The sequence below is a fragment of the Poecilia mexicana genome, unplaced genomic scaffold (genome assembly GCF_051168715.1).
Source record: "Poecilia mexicana isolate PSO_F unplaced genomic scaffold, ASM5116871v1 scaffold_11, whole genome shotgun sequence".
Classification (NCBI taxonomy): Eukaryota; Metazoa; Chordata; class Actinopteri; order Cyprinodontiformes; family Poeciliidae; genus Poecilia; species Poecilia mexicana.
The window spans coordinates 5,236,049-5,261,168 of record NW_028263380.1 but is presented as its reverse complement, the minus strand read 5'-3'; the positions used below and the strand labels follow the sequence as shown (position 1 = coordinate 5,261,168).

At 40.3% G+C, this 25,120-nt stretch overlaps 1 long non-coding RNA gene across 1 annotated transcript in view; it reads right to left on the bottom strand.

Annotated features, from left to right (window-relative positions):
• Window positions 1-1,085: 1,085 nt before the first annotated feature.
• LOC106924438 (uncharacterized) overlaps window positions 1,086-25,120 on the bottom strand; it is a 42,212-nt gene continuing 18,177 nt past the window's right edge. The window contains exons 2-3 of the long non-coding RNA XR_001419630.2: window positions 2,081-2,199; window positions 1,086-1,905 (exon numbers count right to left, since the gene is read on the bottom strand). This is a non-coding gene — a long non-coding RNA (uncharacterized LOC106924438). The remainder of the gene's footprint in view (window positions 1,906-2,080; window positions 2,200-25,120) is intronic.

The window sequence follows — 25,120 nt, the reverse complement described above, 5'->3', positions numbered from 1 at the left end:
TCAAACGCTGCCTCCGTCCTTTTCGAGTCCGTCGCCACAAACACCACATTCATCTGAGCTGATGCAAACACGAGCAAGATAACCGAGTTGGAATCGCTCCATTGTTGTCAGCTCAGTAAAAACAAAGTCTTCAAACATCAGCTTGAAGAAACAATGTTGAGAGCTCAGCATTGAAAGGCGGTGCCGCTCTCACACGGAAAAGATCAGAGGCAAAAGCCTTTTTAATTTCAATCTGTGTGCGCCTGCTGGACGTTGTTCCAACCCAGGGCAACGTGAAGTTTGCTTTTATTATACATTTGTGTGATGCAATGGCTTTTTCCAACCACGCTTTGAGTTAGCTTCATTGGTTCTGTTGTTCTCAGATAATGGCTTTCAGACATAGCTTTTATTCTACTTTACGATCTTTTTCAAACTTTGCATCTTCAGGTTTTACACTGGTTTTCACATCATTGTTAGATTATTGTGCAGAGCGATTAGATTCGATTCAGTTTAGTTATATGGCACTAATTCACATGATGCAACCTCTCAGTCAATCCACAGGGTTTGTTAGCAACTGACTAATCGGCATTTGTGATCTGCAAAATGCCAATTACCTGGAGGAACTGAAGCTGCCTAACCTCCAACAAGGTGTCGGGGTAAAGAGAAGAGAACTGTTCCGAGGACCAAAACCTGTGGTACTCCAAAAGTAACGCTGGAGTGTGAAGAGCTGTCATTTACAAGAACAAACTGGAATCTGTCAAACAAAACAGACTTAAACCAGCCCAGTGCTGGTCCTTTCATTCATAAAGACATTTTGACCAGTGCAAATGTAGACCTGTTTCAGCGCTATGATGAACTCAGACTTGACTGAAACTCTAACTGATCATTTTTATGCAAATGCTCATACAATACACATATCAAATTAGCATCCATAAGGACAGAAGAATCCAATGTTTCCCAGCATAACATTTCAAAACATCATTCACCAAAGTTCAGTTCTGACACTCGTGCCCATCGCTGGTGCTTCCAGCAGCGGACAGACCATATGAACCCGGTGGATTGGTTGAGGCCCTGACAGATAAATTGCAATGGACAATGTGTCCGGACAGGTTGCTATGGGAAGCAACAGACACTTCTTCAGAAATTTAAGCTACATGGAAAATTTAAGTTAGCTTCTAAAATGTCGCAGGAAAAGAAAAAGCAATTTAGCCGTGTTTACATCCACTGGTTTGCAGTGAATTAACCAGGCTGCATGAAGTGTAACTTAGTCAGATGTTGACCATAATAAAAAGGAAGTAAAGGCTGCAAACTAGCATGCAGCACACGTATCAGAAAAACACAGAGAGAGGTTTTCAAGAATGCGATGTAATTCTGTCATCTCAACTAGTATTGGCAATGTTGCATACTGTCCAGAGACAGGAAACTAAAACAGAGACACTAAAAGCGAAAAAAGCTGAAAACAGCTGGATGTTCGCTGCATCAGATCTCATTCGTAAAATGCGCTTCCGTCTTTTTTGGTCAAGCTAAACACCGCCTCAAGCTAGCGTAAAAAAGTTTTAGCAAAATTTGAAAGTTATTTCAAATGTTGCCATTCTCATCAACCTTTTAACACATCAAATGAAGCCCAACCCGAGACACAAACATGTGAAGTATATACGGTAGAAGTTGTTTTTTTCTCTCTCTCACCATGGCTGTACTCGTGTGTGCTGTGAGCTGCAGCCCAGCACGCCACGGCGCTCTGCCACTCGTCCCCGAGTGTGACAGGAGCAGATGTTGAACTCGGCGCCAGCCGCAGGACTTTGAACACAACTCCCATCAAACAAAACCGACTCCCCCCGCCTTGTGGACAGTGGCTCTGCAGGCCACTTCAGCTCTTCACCCGGCGTTCGCTCCTTTTTTTGTGTGTTCATCATCTGCTGATGATGCCTGAAGGAAAAAATAAATAAATACACACACACACACACATATATATATATATATATATATATATATATATATATATATATATATATATATATATATATATATATATAAATCCAAAAAGTTCCACTTAAATTAAAGCCCAGGCAAGCGTTTCGGAAAGCTGTTTTCATTTTCCTACCTTGTGGCGCTGATGTCACTGCGCTTTGACTGATTGAGTTGTCAGAGTATTTAGGTCACCGTATGAGGTTTGATGGACGTGGAAGTGCAGGGGATGATGGGTAAATCGAGCAGCATGGCCTATAAAAAGGTCAGACAGGTTTGCTACATGAGCAAATTAAAAGGACTAGGGCTGAAACGATTAATCGGGTAAATAGCGATTAATCGATTATTGAAATAATCAAATTTAGCGATCGATTAATCGTTAAGTAGAGCATACAGACTCAAAAAAGGCCAACTGCTGGAAGAACAATATGCCAAGTAATTAAGCCAAAACTGTGCAAGAAAATATATAAACATTTTACATTTAAGATGAACAAAACCTTTGTCTCTACGTTATCCAAACAATCAACAGATCATCCCTACACTGAAATGATGTTAAGTTTTGCAGATTTTTTTTGCTGTAGATTCATTATTCTTTGCAACAAATAATCACGTGCCCATTAAATAAATGCCATGTTATTGCATGTTTGGCAATAAAATGTTTATTTTCTCATTTTAAAAAGGAACGGAATTGTTTTTAAGCATCTTTTAAAGATAGTTAAATGGAAAATCAGCAGAATGTGACTACAGTTTTTAACCAATTAATTGATTAATCGTCAATAGAATAATCTCTAGCAGGAGCCCTAAAAAGAACTAAAAGAGGAACAACGGGTGCTTTCACTTGTTTGAGTTTGTCTCCTGGGTGTTTCCAGCTCCTACTCTGTTACATCCTAACTTCTTCCTGGCGTTTCGAGGCAGACAGCAGGTCGGGGTTCTGAACTAGCAACCTGGTAGCCACTTTGAGAGGGAGCCGGCTCCCCTCAGAGGCGTGCCGGTTCAGAGCTCCTGGCAGAGCCTTCTGACAGGGAGCAAACACACGTGGGAGTCGGCCCATCTGTCTCGGCCTCACCTGCAGCGGTTCACGTCTGAACACACTCACGTACGCAACTCGGCCGGACAGCGAGATGTGAGAACGTGTTGGCAGTGACTAACGATGGGAGCGGTGAGGGAGAACCAGCCAGGAGATGAAGTGATCAGTGCATCAGGCAGATCAGACTTTTCCTATTTCCCCCCAAAAACTTGTTCTTCTGATTTTTCTTTTGCTCACAGGATTCGGTTTGATGGATGTAATATTGTTGATTTCCTTTTGAAATGTGTGGCTTTACTAAATGTATTGTTTGAGGTAGGCAACACAAAGTTTGAACTTTAAAGAATTAAAACCAGAAATTAAATATGGGCTTTGACTGGGCCATTATAACATTACAATACATTTTGATCTAAACCATTCCATTGAAGCTTTGGTTGGATTTTTAGAGTTGTTGTATTGCTGGATGGTGACCTAAACCACAGCTTCAAGACTGTCTTCTAGAACTGGTCTGTATTTACTGTAGCTCGGTTTCCTGTAAGTCGTCATGAGAATTTTGAGAGAATTTTTAAAATGTCACAAAAAAGGAAAAAGAAGATGCGAGTTTAGGCGTGTTTTCATCGACTGGCTTGGAGAGAATCAGATGTCAACGTGACGCATGGTTGTAATAAACACGATGTAGAAAACAATAGAAAAACGGGGCATATAAGATCAAAAACTGATTTTTTTCTGAGTTTTGTGGATGCGAGTGTTCGCTACTTCAGCACTTATTTATCAAAAGTGTTTCCATCTCACCTTTACTGCTTTGGCTCTTTTTGTGAAAGCCAAAAACCACCTGAACAAACGTTAAAACTTTTTCTTTTGCGAAACTGACAAAGATGTTTTGAATTTTGGCGTTTCCATCAACCGCCTCTAACGCGCATAAACAAAGACGCAAATGGAAAACCTTCTTCTCACCATCTTCACATCAACGCTAAGCAGCAGGACTATAAACTCATTCTAAAAGGTCAGATTTAAGGAGAGAGTCATAATTGCACTGGCGACAGATTGAGGATCTGGGTTGAGGATCTCTGCAGCTGCTCCAGAATCACCCTGGGCCTCTCAGCTGACTCTTCATTTAATGCTCTCCCTGCTCAGTCTGTCTGTTATGGAGGACGACCACATCTTGGTAGGTTTGTGGTTCAAATATACTTTTTTAATTTTTGTATGTTGGATTAAACTCTCCTCTGCAATTTGAAAACTTAGGGCTTGTTTAATAACCCTAGCCCTTCTTTAAAACCTACTTGCAGCTTTACCCCCACCTGATGCGCATTATTCAAGTATTTAAAGTTAAGATTAGTTGTGGGTAGGGCTGAAACGATTCCTCGAATGATTCGAGTACCTCGATTACTAAAATATTTGTTTACAACAGCCCTAGTTGTGGGTTATTCTGAGGCTGTGGAAATTGCAAAACTAGAAACAGAGGCAAAACATTCCAGGAGACTTCCTGTGTAGGGTGAAAGGTCATGACCAAACATGTGGTCTACAGATGATAACCTGGAACAGAGGAGTTGAAGGGTCATGTAGTTTACTATATTTAGGGGTGACATGGCACACTCTTCATGTTCTTTTTTGTAGGATAAATGAATAAATAACCCAAAAACCAAAACAGTTTATCACATTAAATCCCAATGAAACACACTGACTTTTGTGCTTGGACAAAACTGAGATTCATTTAAGGGATTTGAATACTTTTTCAAGGCACTATTATAATTTTGTATCCCTATAATATATCTGAAACATATTTATTGATTAAATCTACCATATTTTCCATATTAAAAGGTCACGTCAGTCAAAAAATGTGTCATAAAGAGATAAAAAACAAACACAAGTCACATGACGAGCCAAACTAAGAAAAAAGTGACTTATATACTAACAATATCACAACAGAAAATTGATTAGCATCAATACATAACATCTGGTAGAATTCTCATAAATGTCGCTGAACTCTGATCAAGAACAGCAAAGCACTCTGGGAGATGTAGGCAGAGGAAAGGCTGTTGCTGCTCAATCCCTCACAGCCAGTTAAACTGGGATGGTGGCATCAACCAACAGTCACTTTTTGGTTACCTAGCAACAACCTGTTGAGTAACTTGTGCAGCAGCAGCTTCATGTTTGGTCACCTGCGCCTCATAACTGCTTATCATTCTTAGAAAGAAACAGCATGGAGTAAAAACTGTGGATGAAACATTCAAGGTCGTGTCACCAGTTTGTCAGAACTTCAGATATTTAAAACAAATAAGAAAATCAATGATTATCAATATTGACCGATACGATATGCTTACATTGCATCAGCCCTATTCTCCAGCCGTAGCAATTTTATAATTCAGAAAATGTGGCGCAATTTGTTGTGAAGAATAATTTTGAGTAAGCATTTGTTGTCACGGTAATGAGGAGCCGGAGGAATAACCAAAACATGTATCTGAATTTGAAACAAATAAGCTGTTTACAGCTACTTTGCATATTTTGCTGCTTAGTTCCTATTCGAACAACACAATAAGGACTTCATAGATTTTATTATTGTTCATTTCTTTTGCCATCCTGAATCCAGTTGAAGTAAGTGACTAATTTCTCAGAGAATAGTCTGGGCTCTTTAATTCCTGTGGCGTTCGGTGGCGGGGATGGAGGGGTGGAAAGGTGTGTGACAAAGAGAGAGGAGGGGTGAAGAAAGCAAGATAAAAAGAGAGAAGGACAGATTGTGAACGAGCAAAGGAAAGGTGGTGGCGGGTTCCACCTAAAGCGGGGATTCATTACCATGCATCTGTCAAAGCGCCGACGGAGGTCTTGTTGCCAATGGCAATGTGGAAGGGAGTTAAAGAGCACGAGCAACCCCCTCCCACCCGTTTTCTTTCTTTCTTTCATTCCCTCCTTCCCCTCTCTCTGAATGTCTCGCCTGTCTCTCCGGCTCTCTCGCTCTGAGCCGGAGCAGTTAAACACATCAGCATGTCTGTCATTGCTCCGGCTTCGCCATCTGCAGAAGCCGACACTGTGCAGACAAGAAAAGTCCATTATCGCTTCCCTCACTGTGACTATTTATCTCTCTCACCATCTCTCCCTGTCACTTTCAAGCCCACCCACCTACCCCACCCTGCCTGCTCTGCTACCACCCACCCACACAAACACACACACACACACACACACACACACACACACACACACACACGCACACACGGCATCGACTGGGACTGTCACGGGCAAAACATTGCATCACTTGTCTTTCCATTTTTCCTCAGGAAAAGTGGCACTGAGCACACCTTTTCTTCCAAAAGAAAGGTGGATGTAAACAATGTGTTTGTTGGGGAGAATATTCTACGATGTGTGTGTGCTTGTGTGTGTGTGTGTGTGTGTGTGTGTGTGTGTGTGTGTGTGTAGACTAACTGAATAATACCCCAAACACCTATCGTCCATGTGTTCCCTCCATAAGACATTTAACCCGCAACTGCTCCAGCGGCGAGGCTCCAAGCCAACCCACTGGATCAGAAAGTTTGGTTTCTAAAGCCGCCTGGGACCAAAGTCAAGACTGGAAAAATTCACAAGAGGAAAACAAAGAATTTTAGAGAAGCTCCGATCTGATAATATCGGCATCGGTCCTGATATTGAAAAGAGTTCTAGATGGGGTATCGTGACAATGTGTCCAATCCATAAGGTCAGATCTATTCAGTCTAGTTCTATACTTCATGCTCTGAGCGACATCAAGCCTTACTATTTACAGCTCTGGGAAAAAATACAAGACCACTTAAAATGATCAGTGTCTCTGATTTTACTTTTTATAGGTATATGTTTGAGTAAAATGAATGTTGTTCTTTTATTCTATGAATTACTGACACCACGTCTGAAATTCCAAGCAGAAATTTTGTAATTTTATTTGCAGAAAATGAGAAAAGGTCAAAAAAAAAAAAGCAGTGCTTTCAGACCTCAAATAACGCAACGAATAGAAGTTTATATTCATTTAGAAATAAAGAGTCCATTCAGTGCAAAGGTCTCTTAATTTTTCCAGCGCTGTATTTTACATTATATTTACAATTCCTACATGCACTTTCTGAAACATTTGAAAGGTTTGTTGCAGTTTACATTTACATGAATGACCATGTAAACGTAAACTTACAAAAACGACTTGTTGTTTTTGTAAGTTTTCAGTTTCAGTTTACCATTTATTTTTACATTGGCTGTTCTACTCCTAATTGCACTGACTGAACAAATAACAGTTGCTTTTACATGTTTGACCAAACTTATGAAGATATTGGTGTATTTAAGTGTGCTGTACTAATGCAGAGTTAGCAAACGTGTAATTCAGTACATTTATGTCTGTGTTTAAGTCAAGTCAGCTGTTCTTTATCAGATTGCATCGGCTGATACTAATCCTCAGATATCCGCATCAGTATTGGAAATGCTCTCAGTGCTTCTCTAACAAATTACTGCAACTGAATAAAGGAGATCTTCCTTTAATAACAAAACCGGCTGAACTGGGGTTAAGACATTTGTGGACATTTAGGTCATTCATGTAGTCCGCTATGATGCCCTTAAAACTGCGTATCAAACTCCCCTCTTTCAACTCTTAATACAGAATACCTTAGAAAAACCCAGCACCAATCCGTTTTGCTTTCCCTGGACAGTTTGGCATTTTGTGCTATCTGCGGAATTGCATTCAGGCAATGCGCTCCCCCACTGTGACCTTCATTTTAAACTACAAAAACCCCGATGAGTAACAAAGCGAGCCCTATTTCAGCTCGCTGAAATCCCTGCCCACACACCCTCTGAGCACTCGCTATCTGAGCTGGACGCAGCCAGTGTCTAGGTGAGAGAGGGCCGGTCGGGGATGGAGAAGGGTCATGCCTGGCCTAACTGAATAGATAGGATCTCTATCAGCGCTACAGAGACCTCATACTTTTCAAGCCTCCAAGCATGCTAACAGAAAGCCAGGTGAGAGTCCTTCCATGTCCAGGATACTTTTTAACAGAGAGATCAGCACAAGCTCATAAGTTATAACTCTGATGTTTCGTGTGAGTTCTGGCAGAAGGTAAATGCTACTGATGTTCCGCTTCTTTTTATGTTCTAGACGAGGGACAAATGCTAAGGCTAACTAGCATATCCTGGCAAAGAAAAGGCTTCCCTTCTCTCTCTTTGTACAATCGCCTCTTTGTATCTGCGACTGTACAAAGAGGCTCTTCCCATCATGCATCTATACACATTTTTGGACAACTTTGACATTCTTGACGCTCAGTATCAAGTGTTTGACTTCAAAGTTCACAAGCGTCGAACTTGAGGTATTGGTGTACAGTCTGAACACACGCTCTTTTAGCAAAACACCAACAGAAGACAAAGAAGTCCTCAAGGTTTGACTACTTGGAGTCATTGTAAATGACTCAGCGACTCAACATTTACATTCAGTCATCTTAAACTGGCGACGCTGTCGAGGCTGAAGTGAGAAAACCAGATTCGTCTAACTTCTTGTTTTGTCTTTGATTTTCTATACTCCACACAAGGCCCTGCTAAACCAACAGGATCCGATGAGTCTGAAAGCTCTGCTTCATCCCAAGTAAATACATCGGATTCCAGTACGCTGGAGGAAAAACAGTGACGACATCTCCGCCAATCTAGGCAACCGGGTGATCCCTCTGTTGTTCTCTTCAACCAGCATTTACTCCTGTGTTTATCTACATCACCAGGCCCAGCTGCCGTCCGCTGATTGGTTTTGGCTGAGTAATGAGCACGATTGACACAGAGTACAATTTAATTAGGAGCCTCAAACAGCAACGCAGAGATGGAAGATACTGGAAAGGCACGGGCATGACGATTAATGAAACGACGCCTTCCCGGCATTCCATCATTTCGATCTGATTTATTAATTATCCGTGGCGGTATTCTTTTTGGTTTTTATCTTGCTTGTCATGCAAATTGGCAAAAGAGATGCACTAAAACAGAGAACACACACAGACACACACAGATATCATGGGGAGGCCTTCGTTCGAGCCGCGTGATGCCGAGCTGTGCCTCGCAGCAGGTGGATGTGAAGTTGTACATGAAATTTGGTTTGACTGGCAGTTTAGTAAAATCACTACATGCAAACATGGCAAAACTTGGCTGAGCTCTTATATGCACCCATTATTTGATTATTATTTTATAGGCACAGGGGTAGAAGCTGGCATTTTGATTAAATGCTGCATGTTTTCTGCTGCCGAGACGGTAGGTAGTGGAAAATAATAAAATAAAAAATAAAAAAAATGAAATCCCACTTTAATTTCCAGCTGCTGGCTGCCTCTGGCACGGATTAGGACCAGATCACGCTCGAGTGCGCTTTACGTCCTCTGTGGTGCCCTGTTGTTAACCAAACGCGATCAGACAGACGGTAATACAGAAAGTGCAGAATGGCAGACAGACGCAGTGTGAGTGTAAACAAGCAGGCTCTCGGTCTTTAAAAAAGCGAAGCTGTGCTGTGATAAAAGAGATGGGAATCTCAAACTTCAGTTTATAACATTTTAAAATCCATCTTAGTTTAAGTTTATATGTTTTATCCTACATGCAAGCAAACTAGCTAAAAATTCCACAGTTATTTTGAATGAAGGTCGGCTGTTTTCCTGATACATTTCTGTGTTTCGTGTTTACATACCCTCATAACGGGAAGGAATATCACAATTTATCACTCTTAAAGACATATTTCAGTCATTATTTCTAGGCTGGAATGATTCTACAACATACAACTTCAATGAATGAAGAAAATAACTTTTTTCTCTGAAAGGTACTTCCAAATTTTTGCACTGAATTCGCCTATTTGTGTTTTTTTTTTTTTTTATTTAATAGAACACATCTAAAATATCCAGGAAAAAAATGTAGTTTGGAAGCTGAAATACCTTGGCCAAATGCCACCTGTTGTGCTACTGATTGGTGTTTACAAACCAGTCAGTCCAGGAGTGCCATTCTTTATTCTTGGTGCTGATTGACTGTATGACCAAGAACGGAGACAAGGAAGACTGTAGATATTAGCTTCTGCAGTAGTAGTAGGATGGTTTGTAGTAATGCATATCAAGATAAATTTGGTTTTTGAACTATTAAAATAGGCAGCGTTATGAGTTTTTAGAGGGGATCTCAAGTTGAGGGCATTTGTGGGTGCTGTCCTCTGCAAATCCCCTGAAGGTTACCGTTTTGTGATTTTTCTCTAATTCACACAAGGTCATACTTCACATACAAGTACAAATATATACATACACTTTCACTCGCAGCTGGATAAATGTCCTGTAGCAACACCCTTTTATAACCACTCTTCTTATGACCAAATGGTTGAGCTCATTAAAACTGATTGTCTTCCACAGATCTGGCTTTTAGCCCCAGTTCCTCCTTTTCAACTATTATATTATATTATAAGACTAATGTTCATAATTGCACTGACTTTCCACAACCGAATGACACTGGATTGGATTTGTTTTTATAATGTAAACTGTGTTTTTTGTCATTTTCCACAAATATTCAATAGAGGAAAATGTATGCATCCTCTTTAGCAAAAGTTTTATGTTTTCCTTTAAGAAAACCTAGAAGCTGCAATAAAAAGGATGAATTCTTTAAAAAGAAATACATTTTCTGTAGTTATTTATCAAACTGTATACCTTGTCGTTTTTCAGAAGGTCATGTAACATTAGCGGCTCTATGAGTTTTATTCAGGTGGACTTAGGGCAAAAATGGCTTTGTGGATTGTAAAGGTCACAGGTCCCTCAGCTAAATGGTGCAACGCTGTGAGCAATGAGAAAGTTTACTTAAACTACAAAGTAATTTAGCAAGGGTAATTTCAAAATTTTTGCTCAAGTACATATATATATGTAGGATAGACAGACAGACAGACAGACAGACAGACAGACAGACAGATGCTTTTTGTGTTAAAGGAAAAACATTTTATCAAGATATACAATTTTTGATTAAAACATTTGAGTTAGCAAAGCAGTATTTCCACTGAGGACTGATAAACCAGTGGAATTACATGCATGCTTATGTATAGGGATAATATTTAAGTCCCTGGTCTGTCCAATCAGGAGGAGACTCGGAGGAAGATCCAAAAAAAAAACTGGAGGGGATTGGAAATATAATCTTTCAGGTCTGGTAATATCTAGGAAAGTTTCATAGGGTATGACTGGGATATCGTTCGTGGATTTGTAACCCTCATAACCCTATCTTGGCTAGGCAGAAAACTCTAGATGAACAGAAGATAAAATCCACTGGATTCCAGCGAATGCTTCCTTGTGAAAATACTGACTGGGATGCCTCTTAGGCGACTCCCATTGGAGGCTATTCTTGGCACGTCCCACTGGGAGGAAACTCTGGGGCAGATCCCAAAAAAGCAGGACGAACTACAGAATATAATTGTCTGTGTCTTGGAAAGCATCGTTGGCGATGTCTAGGATATTGTTTCTCGACGTCTTACCCCCTAACCTGATCATTCATTCATTGATGGATTGATGGATGGTGAAATGGATGGTAAAACCCACTGGATTCCAGTAGATGTTTTCTTGTGCAACCACTTCCAAAGGGGTTGATGGAACGCACACCTTTTCTCTCTGAAAACAGCCTTCAGTCCCATTCCTCCTCCACATCTCAGCAAAAGACCTTGATATTGCTTTGAGTGTTTGCCACGGCACATTTCCACGGCAAATCTACCGTGATATGCTTGTGCCAGTGTTGCCAAGTCCTCATCACTCATCGTGATGACTCACCAAGCAAGCCCATAACACAGATGTATCTCAGCCACGGAACCCCAGGGAATATTTTGAAAATCCTCGTGCATTTGCATCAAACAAGTGTCCCATTTAACTCACGTGCAAGGAGCAAACTAATTTTGATACCCTGGGAAATTAATTATCCTCCCTAGTTACTCATCATCCTCCCTGTGGGTCATCCTCCCTGCTAAATCAGGCAAAACAAATTGAATCCCAAGTCAAATCGCGCGGAAACATAATGTGATGCGATACCCACCAACTTTCTTGCAAACTATAATCCTCCAAATGTTTAAATTCCCCCCTCAAGGTTATTAGAATTAACACCCGGCTCGTGCAAAATCAATGATCATTCGAGTTCACGGTACAAAAGGAGGCGGCGCTCGTGCTTGCAGTGATCAAACAGAACGGCAACAAGTCCTTGAGGCATCTTCCACCCACATGAAAAAGTGCTCTGTGGTCCCACATACGTATGCATGGGCACCCGAACCTTTCCAAAGCAGCTAAAAAAAAAAAAAAAAAAGCATCCAATAGGAGGGAATGGATATGGAGGAACCCAAAATTCTAATCCTTTGACAGCAACTCAGTGGGGTCCCAGTGGCGCTGCAGCATCCGCCTGAGGGCACTGGTAAACGAATCTGTCTGCCGTCACGAAGGCAAATGAACACAGGGAGCTAAGTAAGGGAGCAGGCGGATGTGGCAGTTAATTTGTGAAATATATTAGGATTTATGAGGCAATGAAGTGTAAAGGTGTTTTATTACTCTCCCACTGCCATCAGTCCACCAGGATGGCAGAAATGACACTCGGAATGTTTCGGCTCCTTTTTTATTCGCTCCTCTCTGCTGGCAGGAAACGGGCATAATGTAGGGAAAAAAAGGGCGAACCGATTTTAAAAACATCTCATTTTTGTCACATCCTAGATATTTTTCCTCCCCTTAAACTAGAAAGCGTCATATTTTCTGCTTCGAGACGAGGCTCTTCTCCAGGTCAAACCGTCAGCCAGCCTGACAAAATACACCTGACGCTGTATTTGCAGAAACTTATTTCCAATATATGCTCCACGAGTTGAAGCCACCATCAATATGCTACTCCATGACCCCCAGCTGAACCAATCCATGGACCAAATGCCGCTGATCTCCACAAGCTATCTGGAACACAGCATAAAGGAGGGATCTGATGGGTGTGTGTGTTTGCCTGCATATTTGGCCACACGCGTGTGTGCGTGTGCCATGGGACTGGAATCCGAAGAGAGGTTTTACTGGTTCAGTGCATCCTGGTCGAGATCAAAATCATCTTGAAGTTGCGTGAATGAGGTCACCAAGGAGGGTAATGAAGAAAATAAGTCATCTTGGTGGTTTGAGGGGGAGTATGGGTATATGTCTCTGTGTGACTCCATCTTTATAAAGTGGATATATTGCATTTAATAGCTGGATTTGATCATTAGTTTGGTCAGTAATGGCTGACTTTGCCCCTCAGTGTGAATATTTTGGTGATGGATGAGTTTTTGTTTTTTTTGCAAAAAGCAGTAATGTTTGGCAAGAGAAGCCAAATTTGTGGAAACCAGATAACAGGAAGGACATAGAGTGCAGCAGAACATGCTTAATTGTCTCATTTATCTGTTGGTTAGCCATGGGATTTACTGATGGAGATAAGAAGGGTGTACGGCTATCCAGATGCTGTCTCTCAAGACTGTACTCTGATGGCCATATGTTTTATACTCACTAAACATTGTTCATATGCTTGAAACTTTTACCAAGTTATTTAAACTTTTCTTTTCAGGTTTTACACTCAAATATAAAAACTACATTACCAAAAATATTCACGTCCCATTTTTAATCTGTTAGGTTTATCGACATATTGGCCCAAAGTTTTCAGCTATAAGAGCTTCAGCTGTTCTGGAAAGGGTTTCCACAAGGTTTAGGAGTGTATTCATGAGAGTTTTACGTCTTTCTTCCAGGTGTGCACTTGAGAAGTTAGACACAGTTGTTGGACAAGTTGGATTTTCTCAAAGTCAACACCAAGTGTTTCCACATCTGATAGTCCAGTAGACTAGGTTTGGCCAACGATCAAAAATTGCAACATTTGTTAAATTTTTAGTTGGTGCAGTTCAGTTTCACACTCCACTGTGTGAAAGGAAACCAAACCCTTAGAAAAACCTGTTTACTCCCTCGCATGTGGTAGCGCTGCACCAAGAACCACTGAGGAGAACGATGCGCAAACCTCAGAATTAGACACTGAACTCAACTGCTTTCTTTGCAAAAACGTAAACAAAACGCAGTGACATCATATTTTAACGGTTGTAGCTATTATCTTGGACAAAAGATCACATACCATTTCTTCCGCTAGTGCTGGACTAGCACCTTTGTTTTGGTTGTATTAACCCAGAATAAATAAAGCGCTATAGTCCCTGCTTTTGGACTGGTCGCTGGTCTGCATATGCATTCGAACCACGCCAGAGTTACCTTCATATTTATGTCTTTCTTCCAGGTGTGCACTTGAGAGGTCAGACACCTCTCGTCCGCATCAGAGTTTGATGCAAACGACTTTCTAGGCAAACGAACTAGAGTTTGATTACAACAGAATAAGCAGGGCTGGTGTGAACAGGTATTCTACTGAAAATACTTTTGACTGTGAATCAATGGGTAGAGTAGTTGTTTAGCAATTGGAAGGTTATAGGTTCTGTTGAAGAAGATTTTAAGTTATAATATATTTTTGGGAAATCTCTGGCTCTATCTTCCTCTTACGGATCCCAGGTTCTCCCGGCGGGCCGAAGTGAAGCCACACAGAAAACAACAATGAGTGTTGACATCAAAGAATTACAGAGTTTAATCCAATAGAAGACAACGTATGAAATTACAACAGAAACTACAGAACAACAGAGACATACATTCATTTACCTGAAACAAATGAAAAAGAAGAAGGAAAGAAAGAAAGAAAAGCAAAGACGTGCAAAGACGTCTTTGGAGAATTTCAAGAGCAAAATCTAATTTGTTACTCCTGTGTAGAAAGTTTTATAGTAAAGGCGTATTCTTGTCTTTTAATTTATTCAATAAGGCGTATCTTTCCTCATCCAACCAGGAGCTGTCTCTGACCCTCTCTAAAATTAGAAACTCCCTGCAATTTGTTTCCAAGATCAAAAGCCATTTATCCCCTTTGTCTAAATAAAGTGGAAGCAGAGACTCTCCTCTACTGGCCTGGACTCCTGCTGTTTTACGACTTTTCACAGATCAGTGTGAAAAACTGGAACGTCTCCTGATTGTTTCCCACACAGACAAAGGGCAGTTCAAAAAGATCTTAGCAAACAATCTGCTGTAACTACAGGTAAAATAAAGGTCAATAGGGCAGAATAAGTTATTAATCTGAAAACTATAATTAGGCCATTTCATTCAAGACATGTTAAGTTTTAAAACTAGCTTATTTTAAATTTATTTTCTTAACAGTTCAATTCCACCTTCCCCTCTGTCACATGTTCTCCTGACCAAAGCGTTTAACCCACAGTTGCTTATTTATCAGTGTATTTGTGAATGTGAATGACTGTGGCTTTGAGTGGTTGGCAAGACTAGAAAAGTCCTGTTATTATAGTCCTATTACCGAGGGCCTGAGCCTAAACAAACACCATAATCATCTCTGCATCAAACGTGACACTTGAAACAGAGCAGTCAGGCTCCTAGCAACTGCCAAATTAAAACTCACTTGCACTTGATGATGTAAAATTTGTATTCAAGCTGTAGGGCCATGCTATGAGGTGTTCTTCAGCTAATCTGAAACCTGCTTTAAGCTAGGAGGCTATTGCAATTAACTGCACAGAAACTAGGTGACCTCTACCTGACCCCAGTTGGGGATTCCAAGAGCCCTTCCAATCTGAGGCCGAGTTGTTGCCATTCCCAATCGCTTCCACACAGTGAGCATTTTCTCTTTGTGTTGAGTGCAAGTCTAAACAATGCCTAAATGGCTCACAGGCGTCCAGACTCTATTTGATAGGTATTTGATTCAAAAGTGAATGTTTTTTTTTTCATATCTAAGATGTTTATTAGAAGTCTAAATATAGACTTGTTTTTGTGAAGACTGACTAGCGTGCAAGAAGAAAAAGAGGAACAATTCCCAGCCTAGAACTCCTGACACCTAAGTTACTGATCCTGAGTTTTTCTAACAAAGCTATCTGACAAGCTACCCACCTCTGTGCAAATAATACGTTTTATAACAATTTTACTTTTGTTGTGATCCATTAGTATTCACATTATCAGTTGCAAACATTTTTACACAATGGTGGATATTTCTCTCAAAGCAAAAAACTGAAGTTTATCTCATGATATTGTTTAAGTGTCTGTCAGTGCACACCAACTAATTGTTTACCACACTTTTAGATTGAAATGTATGTTTCTGGGCTAATGTCTGGTGCAGCAGTAAAGAAGGTGCCCTACATAAAGAAGACTGTTCTCGATGTCCATGAAATCTACAAAAAAAAAGTTAAATATCTTTTCATATTTGATGCTATTCATCTAATTTTTCACCCATGAATAAGAAAAACAATACTGAGTGTTAATATGACTACAGCAACATGACTGAAAAATGGATGAATTTAGTTAAGATATATTACATGAAGCTGCTTACGTTTAACTTGGAATTAGAAATGCTAAAAAGTTAGCTAATGGAGGTTAGATGCGGATTGTTATATCTCAATGAAATCTCATCTAAAACAATAAAAAAAAATAAAAAAAATATATATCTTTGAGGTGCTGCCAGAACATTTTGCACTTCATTTTGTACTTTTCTTTTGATGAATAACACTAGTTTAATGTATGAAATGTTTTTTTATTTACCTTATGTGTAGCTAATTAGCATAGGTAGGAAAAACTACCTGTGATGACATTTCTTCATATTCTCAACTGTAAAAGCCAACAATGCATCTTTTGACCTTAACTGCATTTGTTTGAAAGAGCAACAACTCTTAACTTTAAACTGATGCACTTGAAGTACAGCAATAAACTTATTGATATAAGCTATGGTGAACAAAAAACCTAAAGAAAAATCAGCTTTGTAAATATTTTATTAGAAAAAAAGTACATTCAGAGCATTTGCCAACCCCTGCAGCGCACATCTTTTTTCTTGGCAGAGCAACATTTAATATCAACCAAAAAAGTTTGCTTACAAGAAAAGTTAATGTGTTACCTTTCCATTTCCTGATGTATGATCAATCAATCAATCAATCAAATTTTATTTGTATAGCACATTTCAGCAGCAAGGCATTTCAAAGTGCTTTACATAATTTTAAACAGTGAGAAAGAAAAAGAAAGTAATAAAAAGATAAAAAGAAAAGATAAAATCACAGATTTACAGGGTTAAACAGTGAGAAAGAAAAAGAAAGTAATAAAAAGATAATAAAATCACAGCCTAACAGGACAAGGCCTCCAGCCTTGCAGCACCAGGCTCCGTCCGCCTGTTTCGCAAAAATTTTGCGCTAGGACTTTCGCTGTCCTACGCGGATTTTGTGCATTAATTGGTTACCTGTTAGTCTAGAATTTACAGGGTTTTATATACGCGCAATGACTCCCAGTCACTCGCAAATACATAGAAGGCATCAATTGCCATAAGCAACTGTAAACAGGTGGGTTTTAAGTTGAGATTTAAAGGCACCCAGTGTTTCAGCTGTTTTACAGTTTTCTGGAAGTTTGTTCCAAATCCGTGGTGCATAGAAACTGAATGCTGCTTCTCCTCGTTTGGTTCTGGTTCTGGGGATGCAGAGCAGACCAGAACCAGAAGATCTGAGGGGTCTAGATGGTTGGTACAGCAATAACAGATCTTTAATGTATTGTGGTGCTAAACCGTTCAGTGATTTATAAACTAACAACAGTATTTTAAAGTCTATTCTTTGAGCTACAGGGAGCCAGTGTAGGGACTTTAGAACTGGTGTTATGTGCTCTATCTTCCTGGTTCTAGTGAGAACGCGAGCAGCAGCGTTCTGGATCAGCTGCAGCTGTTTGATTGATTTATTAGTCAGACCTGTGAAGACGCTGTTGCAGTAATCAATACGGCTAAAGATAAACGCATGGATGAGTTTCTCTAGATCCTGCTGAGACATTAGTCCTCTAATCCTGGAGATGTTCTTCAGGTGATAGAAGGCCGACTTTGTGACTGTCTTTATGTGGCTCTGAAGGTTCAAGTCAGAGTCCATCACTACTCCCAGGTTTCGGGCCTGATCCCTGGTTTTCAGTTGTAATAACTGAAGCTGAGCATTGATTCTAGTTCGTTCCTCTTTAGGTCCAAAGATAATAACTTCAGTTTTGTTTCTGTTCAGCTGGAGAAAGTTTTGGCCCATCCACACATTTATCTGATCTAAGCATCTGTTCAGTGATTGGATGGGTTCAGAGTCACCTGGTGACATCGTGATGTAGAGCTGTGTATCATCCGCATAGTTATGGTAGCTAATCCTATTTCCTGCTATAACCTGAGCCAGCGGGAGCATATAAATATTGAAAAGAAGGGGTCCTAGGATTGAGCCTTGGGGTACCCCACATGTGACCTTTGACCTCTCTGATGAGAAGTTTCCAATTGAAACAAAGAAATTCCTGTTCTTTATGTAAGATTCAAACCAGTTGAGCACTGGACCAGAGAGTCCGACCCAACTCTCCAGTCGATTCAGTAAAATGTCATGGTCAACAGTGTCGAAAGCTGCACTGAGGTCCAACAGAACCAGCACTGTGGTTCTCCCACAGTCTGTGTTTATATGGATGTCATTGAACACTTTTACAAGGGCCGTCTCCGTGCTGTGGTGAGCACGAAAACCAGACTGGAAGGAGTCAAAGCGATTCATTATTGTTAAGAAGTTATTTAATTGTTTAAAAACTGCTTTTTCAATAACTTTGCTGATGAATGGGAGGTTGGAGATCGGCCTGTAATTCTGCAGTAGTGATTTGTCTAGATTGTTCTTTTTTATCAGTGGTTTGATAACTGCTGTTTTCAAAGTCTGGGGGAAAACACCTGAAGACAACGATGTGTTTACTATATGGAGCAGATCATTAGCAACGACAGGCAGGACTTTCTTAAAGAAATGTGTGGGTAGGACATCCAGACAGCAGGAACTGGAGCTTAATTGACTTATAATTTCTTCTAGGGTTTTATAATGAAGTAGTTGAAATTGGGTCATTTTTCCTGCATTCGTTTTGTTTGGGCACAGCATTGGTACTGGCTTTGGAGTGGATGTGCAGATTAATCCTCTGATCTTTTGAATTTTCTCTGAAAAGAAACTGGAAAACTTGTTGCAGGCGGCATTAGATTGAAGTTCAGGTGGCAGCATCACAGGAGGATTTGTGAGCCTGTCAACAGTATCAAATAAAGCTCGGGCGTTGTTAGTGTTTTTGTTTATGACATCTGCAAAGAAAGCCTCTCTTGCAAGTTTTAGTGTTGTGTGATAGTTACGTAGTCTTTCCTTGTAGATGTCATAATAAACGTGTAGTTGAGTTGATACTGTTTGTGCAGCAAAACTGAGCAAAAACAAGGATTTATGTTCCTCCCCTGCTGTGGCTCTTACTTCCTCCTCCCAAGACAGTCAGAAAGTGCTTTTTCTGAATTCACAATCAAGCAAACTTTTAGCAGTTCCTCCACTGTCTCACTCTCGGGGCCCTCACTGATTCTAACTGGACGTAGAACTGAAAAATGTATCTATGTAAATGATATAATAATCCAATATATATACTATTATGCTTATTTCATTTTGGTTTAAAGACAAAACAATTAGATACTTCTCTGTAGCAGGACGACTGTAACGTGAGCTTAGTTTTGTGTTTTCTTGCTTAGTTTTGTGTTTCTTCTGACTGTTTGCCTTCAATCTGTTAGTCTACTGGATGATTTAAGGTTTGGAGATTTGAGAATAAATAGCTCAATCCTACTTTTCATTGACCATAAAACTCATCTTGTGTGTGGTGGACATAATGAGGATAACAACTACTCTCTCAACAGGAATTCTGGTGTATCGGAAGTTCCCAGTTCAAGGCATGGTCCTTGGTGATCCCTGAGGATCCTAACCAATTTTCTCTCACTTGAAAGGTATTCAGCAGGAAAAAAAAAGAGATCCCAGACTCGCATCACAACTTGTTGGAACAATAAAAACAGACTATTATTGAGCTTTCTGAATGACCTTCCTGAGCTCTGACTTCCACCCTGCTTAAAAATTCGTGGACTCCGCTTAAAAGTCGGGTCGATCAGACGAGTGGATGAGTCAACTGTTAAATCAGTGGCCAGCGCGTAGACACGAGTGTCAGGGGTGATTCATGACAGCGGAAGGCAGCAGAAGCGAAAGTTTAACAAGATGCTAGCGAGACGTGCCGGTGCCAGGATCCACGGTGCAAAGAAAGAGGCTCTGACTGGAGGTACAGCTGAAAGTGTCAGAGCCAAAGATTGGGGAGATTTTTTATAGAACTGACCAAAATGGACAGAAATGAGCTTACTGACTGGCAGCTCAGATTGACATGGAGTTAAAAAGACGTGGCTGAGATGGTTTGGACATGCGCCAACAGAGACAGTGGATATTTAGGATAAAGGGTGATGAATATGGAGCTGACAGGAAAGGAGAACCACAGGGCACATGGCCGCCTGCGTTACATCACGAGGGTTCATGGAGGAAAATGTTTGTGGTGTGTAAAGAGGGAGCAAATTATAGAAGTAAATAAAACGTAAACTTCATTTGTTTGCTAATCTGGCCTCATTTTCCAAATACCTCAAAATAAACCAGCTGGTTTCTCAACTTTCCCATCGTTTTTATTGGTTATTGATTCTATTCTTATTTGTTGAATGTTACCCATTTTACCTTTTGGCAGTTTACTACTTTCCGTTACTTTTTCATTTTTCACTTAGGAATTTATTTGAGTGTTGGTAACTTAGTGAGTTTGTGGATTAAGGAATTTTTGGTTGGAAGACTGAAATATTTTGTTGATAAACTTTTATGTTTTGAAGTGATAGTTGTGTTTGCTCCATATTTTCTCAAACAGCAGAACTATGCTGTTTGAGAATAACAGTGGTGAATTTAATCATTCATCTATTATGATCTAATATGTGAGACTTATTAGGCACATAATCATGAATAACAACTGACTGAAAACTATTTGGATTTTATTTCCTGATAATTCACAACTTGCTATTTTAATCTAAAAGTCATCCTCTTTGGCATGGATTATTATTCATACCAAACCCATCGTTACATCAAACTGCTTGAGCTTTACATCACATTATAATGTTATTCTCTCATCAAAAACTTCTGTAGTGTTGCTTTGATTCTTTCATGCATGTTTGAGAAGTCCCTTAATCTCCCATGGCAACCACACAGCTGTGCAAAATGGCTGGACCTATGCCCACCTTCGAGGTGCAGCTCCTCCTCAGAGCTCCTTCAGACTAGCCAGCAGCAATTAGCAAACAACTGCTGGAAATACCATCTGTTGGTTTCATTATACGAGCTACTTCTCAGAGCAACGCCCATTGAAAACGTTGCTAAAGGGTTAATAAGAGGCGTCATGTTGTGATGACTTCCTGAAGGTGGAGTTATGAGTTTCTTAAAGAGACTGAGGTCCAATTTCAAGAAGTTAAATTACAAAGCCAAATTTCTTTTAAGTCATTTTTAGGTAGCAGGTTTGTAATTGTGCTATGAAGCGACATTGTGTGGCTGGAAAACACATAATACTGCCTCTTTAAAGAAAAAAATAAATTGATCAATACTTGTTAATCATAAAATCTAACATAAATGGCTACCACACATGTACCGTGCATACCTTTTCTGCTTGTGCAATGAGTGCTTACCAGATGTGCGTGTGTGTTTTCTACTGCCTTATACCTGCCAGCCCAACAGGCCTGCAAACTTCCCACCCAGTACGGCGTATTTCATTAGCGGCCAGCGGGAGACGAAGGAGGGAAAGAACTGTACCTGACCCGAGGAAACGTCGCATCGAAGAACAGCTTCACCAGTCGGCTGGGCTGCTGCTGTTGCTCTCGAACACACCAGCGGCTGCAAGGAAGACGGAGCCGGGATGATTGTTCTCTTCGTTTATTAGGCCGCCACTTAAAGACAGCGCCTCTTCGACACGCTTGATCTTCTAATGACACCTAATTATGAGGCTGGCTAATGACGGGTTCTTGGAGGTCAAGGCGTTGGCTGGCCGCCGTGCTGAGGAGGATTTTTTAGAAATACAGAGGTAATTATTGGCAAGAGCTCCCCTCTCATTAGAAACGCTCTGTATCTGAGCAGTGCACAGAGAGTGAGAGGAGAATCTAATTATCGCCCTCTTCTCACCAGCCCCTCCGCGACATCAATACTCCATTACAGCACCTTGTCCCCGGAGCGCAGACAAACTCCCGACTCCCACGCGTATGCGGCGGCCGTGTGCACGTGCAGCTAAAACGCATGGAAGTCATTAAAATTACACGCTTTGTGGTATTTGCCGCATGTCGGCCCTGAGCGTTAGAATCTGAAAGTTGAAGCGACGTCTTCTCGACTTCACATGACGACAAATATTTGTGAGAATATAAAAGAATTTAAAAAAAACTATTGAACTTGAAGACGTTCCCCCAGAGACAAATTCCGTGGGAGTTTCCATTTGGATTTGGATTATAACAAGGTGTTCTGCTGAAAACAAACAAAAGAGTCCTGACAGGATTTCATGTGACTTCACTGGGCCAGATGGAGCTCGACGTGGAACAGCAGCTCTTCGTAGTTGTTGCCTCGGTGAAGATGACGAAAACAGACATGCCTGATTTCAGGCCGAGTCTCCTGCAGAGTTCCAGGAGATCTACGTTATCACAAACATCTTATAGGAGGATTAAGCAAGACGTACTGCACTGTACAGGGAAATAGTTTTTAACAATGTCCACAAATTTCTATCTCAAAAGAATGATGTGCATTTGCACTCACACCACCTGACTCAGAGCCAGTTTCAATCAGAGCTGGAAGATTTTTGGGGGAATATCTCAGATTTTGCACTTGTAGATAACCACTGCTGGTCTCGATACAAAACAACGTCCAACTCTTTAGAAATCGCATCCCAAAATCTTTTGATCCGTTTGCGTTGTAAAAAATAGCGGTGAGAATAGGTTCTAATCTCTCTTCCACATTTACTGCATAGGGAAGAGGACTGATGATCCATCTTACTCAATATGAGTAGACGGTGTAATATTTTCTATTGTCTCTTCACAAATCCAAGTAGTGAGAAGACTTTCTGCGAGGTACTATAATTCCCACCCAGCTGACCAAAGCACCTTTTCAACCCGCGGCCCGTCTCAACACAAAGAATTTGTCACGCTCCATCTCTTGCAACATAATAGCTGACTGACTTGTAACAAGCATTCCTTAAAAGGCAGACATGCCTACAGAGGGTTGCATCAGTCTGTGTGAAGTTGACCTGCTGACTTGCAGCTGGTGGGCTCAAGTCTCTGCAACGGCTCTGCTTTGACGTAATTACTTGTGATCTAACTGAACGGTCTGGGAACAGCTAAAGCCAGGCTTAGTTGTGGACAAAAGTCAACTCTTAGACCAACGGTCTTGTAATATTACAAGAAAAAAAAGTCACATGAGAATGACATCATAGTATGAAAAGTCACAATAGGAGAATAAAGTCACAAGACAAAGTCAAAATGATACGAGAATAGTTGTGATAATCCAAGAATAAAGTCATGTTACAAGAAAAAAGTCGTTCCGTTACGAGAATCAAATTGTATGACAAAAAAGTCGTAATATTACAAGAATAAAGTCATAGTAATACGAGAATAAAGTCATAGTAATATGAGAATAAAGTCATAATGTTACCGGAATAAAATCATTGTATTTGGTGAAGGAAGTATTAATTTTATGGGAACATAACACAAAAAGTAATTAAAAATAAAATGAGTAATGTTGAGCATCTTATGAATTTAGCTTTGAAGCTTTTTGTCTTATTAAAACAACTTTTTTCTTGTAAATGTATTACTTTTTTTGTTCCTATTCTGCTAATGTTATGACTTTATTCTCATAATACAATGACTTTACTCCTATAATTAAATAAGAATAAATCCAAAATTAAAACACCGGTGGAAATTATAAGTTATGCAAAGCTATGTTGCTTTGACCAGCGGGTGGTTATTGTGTACGCGTAATTAAAAAAGGAACATTATTAGCCTCGCCCTACTCCATCAGACAGCAGTGATAGCAATTCCAATCACTAGATAAATCAGGCAGAAGGAAGACTTGAAGGCTGAAACATACCAAGACCTGAATGAGGAGGATGCTGTGAAACTGGAAGGCCTCAGTGGAGCCTGCGGTCTCCTTCACCACATGAGCGGACTTGAGATTGTGGAAATACTGAAATATTGACTTTGGCAGATTCCAGGAACAATCTCAGATTTCTGTCCAGTGGGAATCAGTTGTAGGAACAGCGAAGGCACCGCAGAAAACCTTCAGTCGTCAGAAATGAATAATATGGTGAATTATATGTTGTTAGATTCAATTTTTAACTATCAAGAGCAGCATTATTGGGTCTAGTTTTTACAATTCTGTGCGCGCATTCCACATTACAGACCCATAATACAACAAGCTGGACTAGATTGCAAAAATAGAACCAACTAAGATTGAAAAAGAAAAAAGAGATAGCAAACAAATAGCCATAATGTAAAATTCTTTACCTTTTTGTCTTTTTGGTTTGTTGTTTTGTTTATATTTCCTTCTAATTTATGTAAAGCACGTTGAAATGCCTTGTTGCTGAAAATGTGCTAGCACATTTATATAGCACATACCCACAAACATCAGTATCAAAAAGCAGCATTAGAACCTTTACCCAAAATAATATTAATAGGAAGGAACCCAAGTCACAGGTGGGACAGAAAAACCAGATATCAGTCTGCATTTTTTTTTATAACATTGGTTTTAATTGTAGAAGTAAAAGCGATGAACTATGTTGCTTACACAAGCAGGTAATTATTACCTAAGTGTAACTCATCAAACATTAGCAAAAACAAGTTTATTCTACAAAAGCTCAGCCTGGCATGAGTCACTAAACGGTAAACGTTCACTGCAAGTTGCCTTGGGAACCTCCGGAGTCTGGATCCGGTCTCGTCTTTAAAGTTTCAAGCCCGCGGGTTAGAGTTCAGGAGGCCACGGAGGAGCTGAGATACGTCTGCGGATGCACTTTGAGACCCTGTGCTTATTGTTTCACCACGGGCGCTTTGCCACCACTCTAATATCTATCGTTGAAGTTGGACGTCTGTAGGCGAAGGGCAAAGGCTTTCGGGAGGAATTAAGATAAGTTGGAGCGGAGTTTGTTTGGACTCTCCCACTCAGCACTCAAGCAGAACTATAGTAAGTGGGTGGGGTTTTTTTTCCCTTCTTCTTCTCTCTGACAAAGATATGGAAGGAGATAGAGGGCAGGTAAATGAGAGGGAGGGGTGACTCTGTGTTCCAGACGGCAT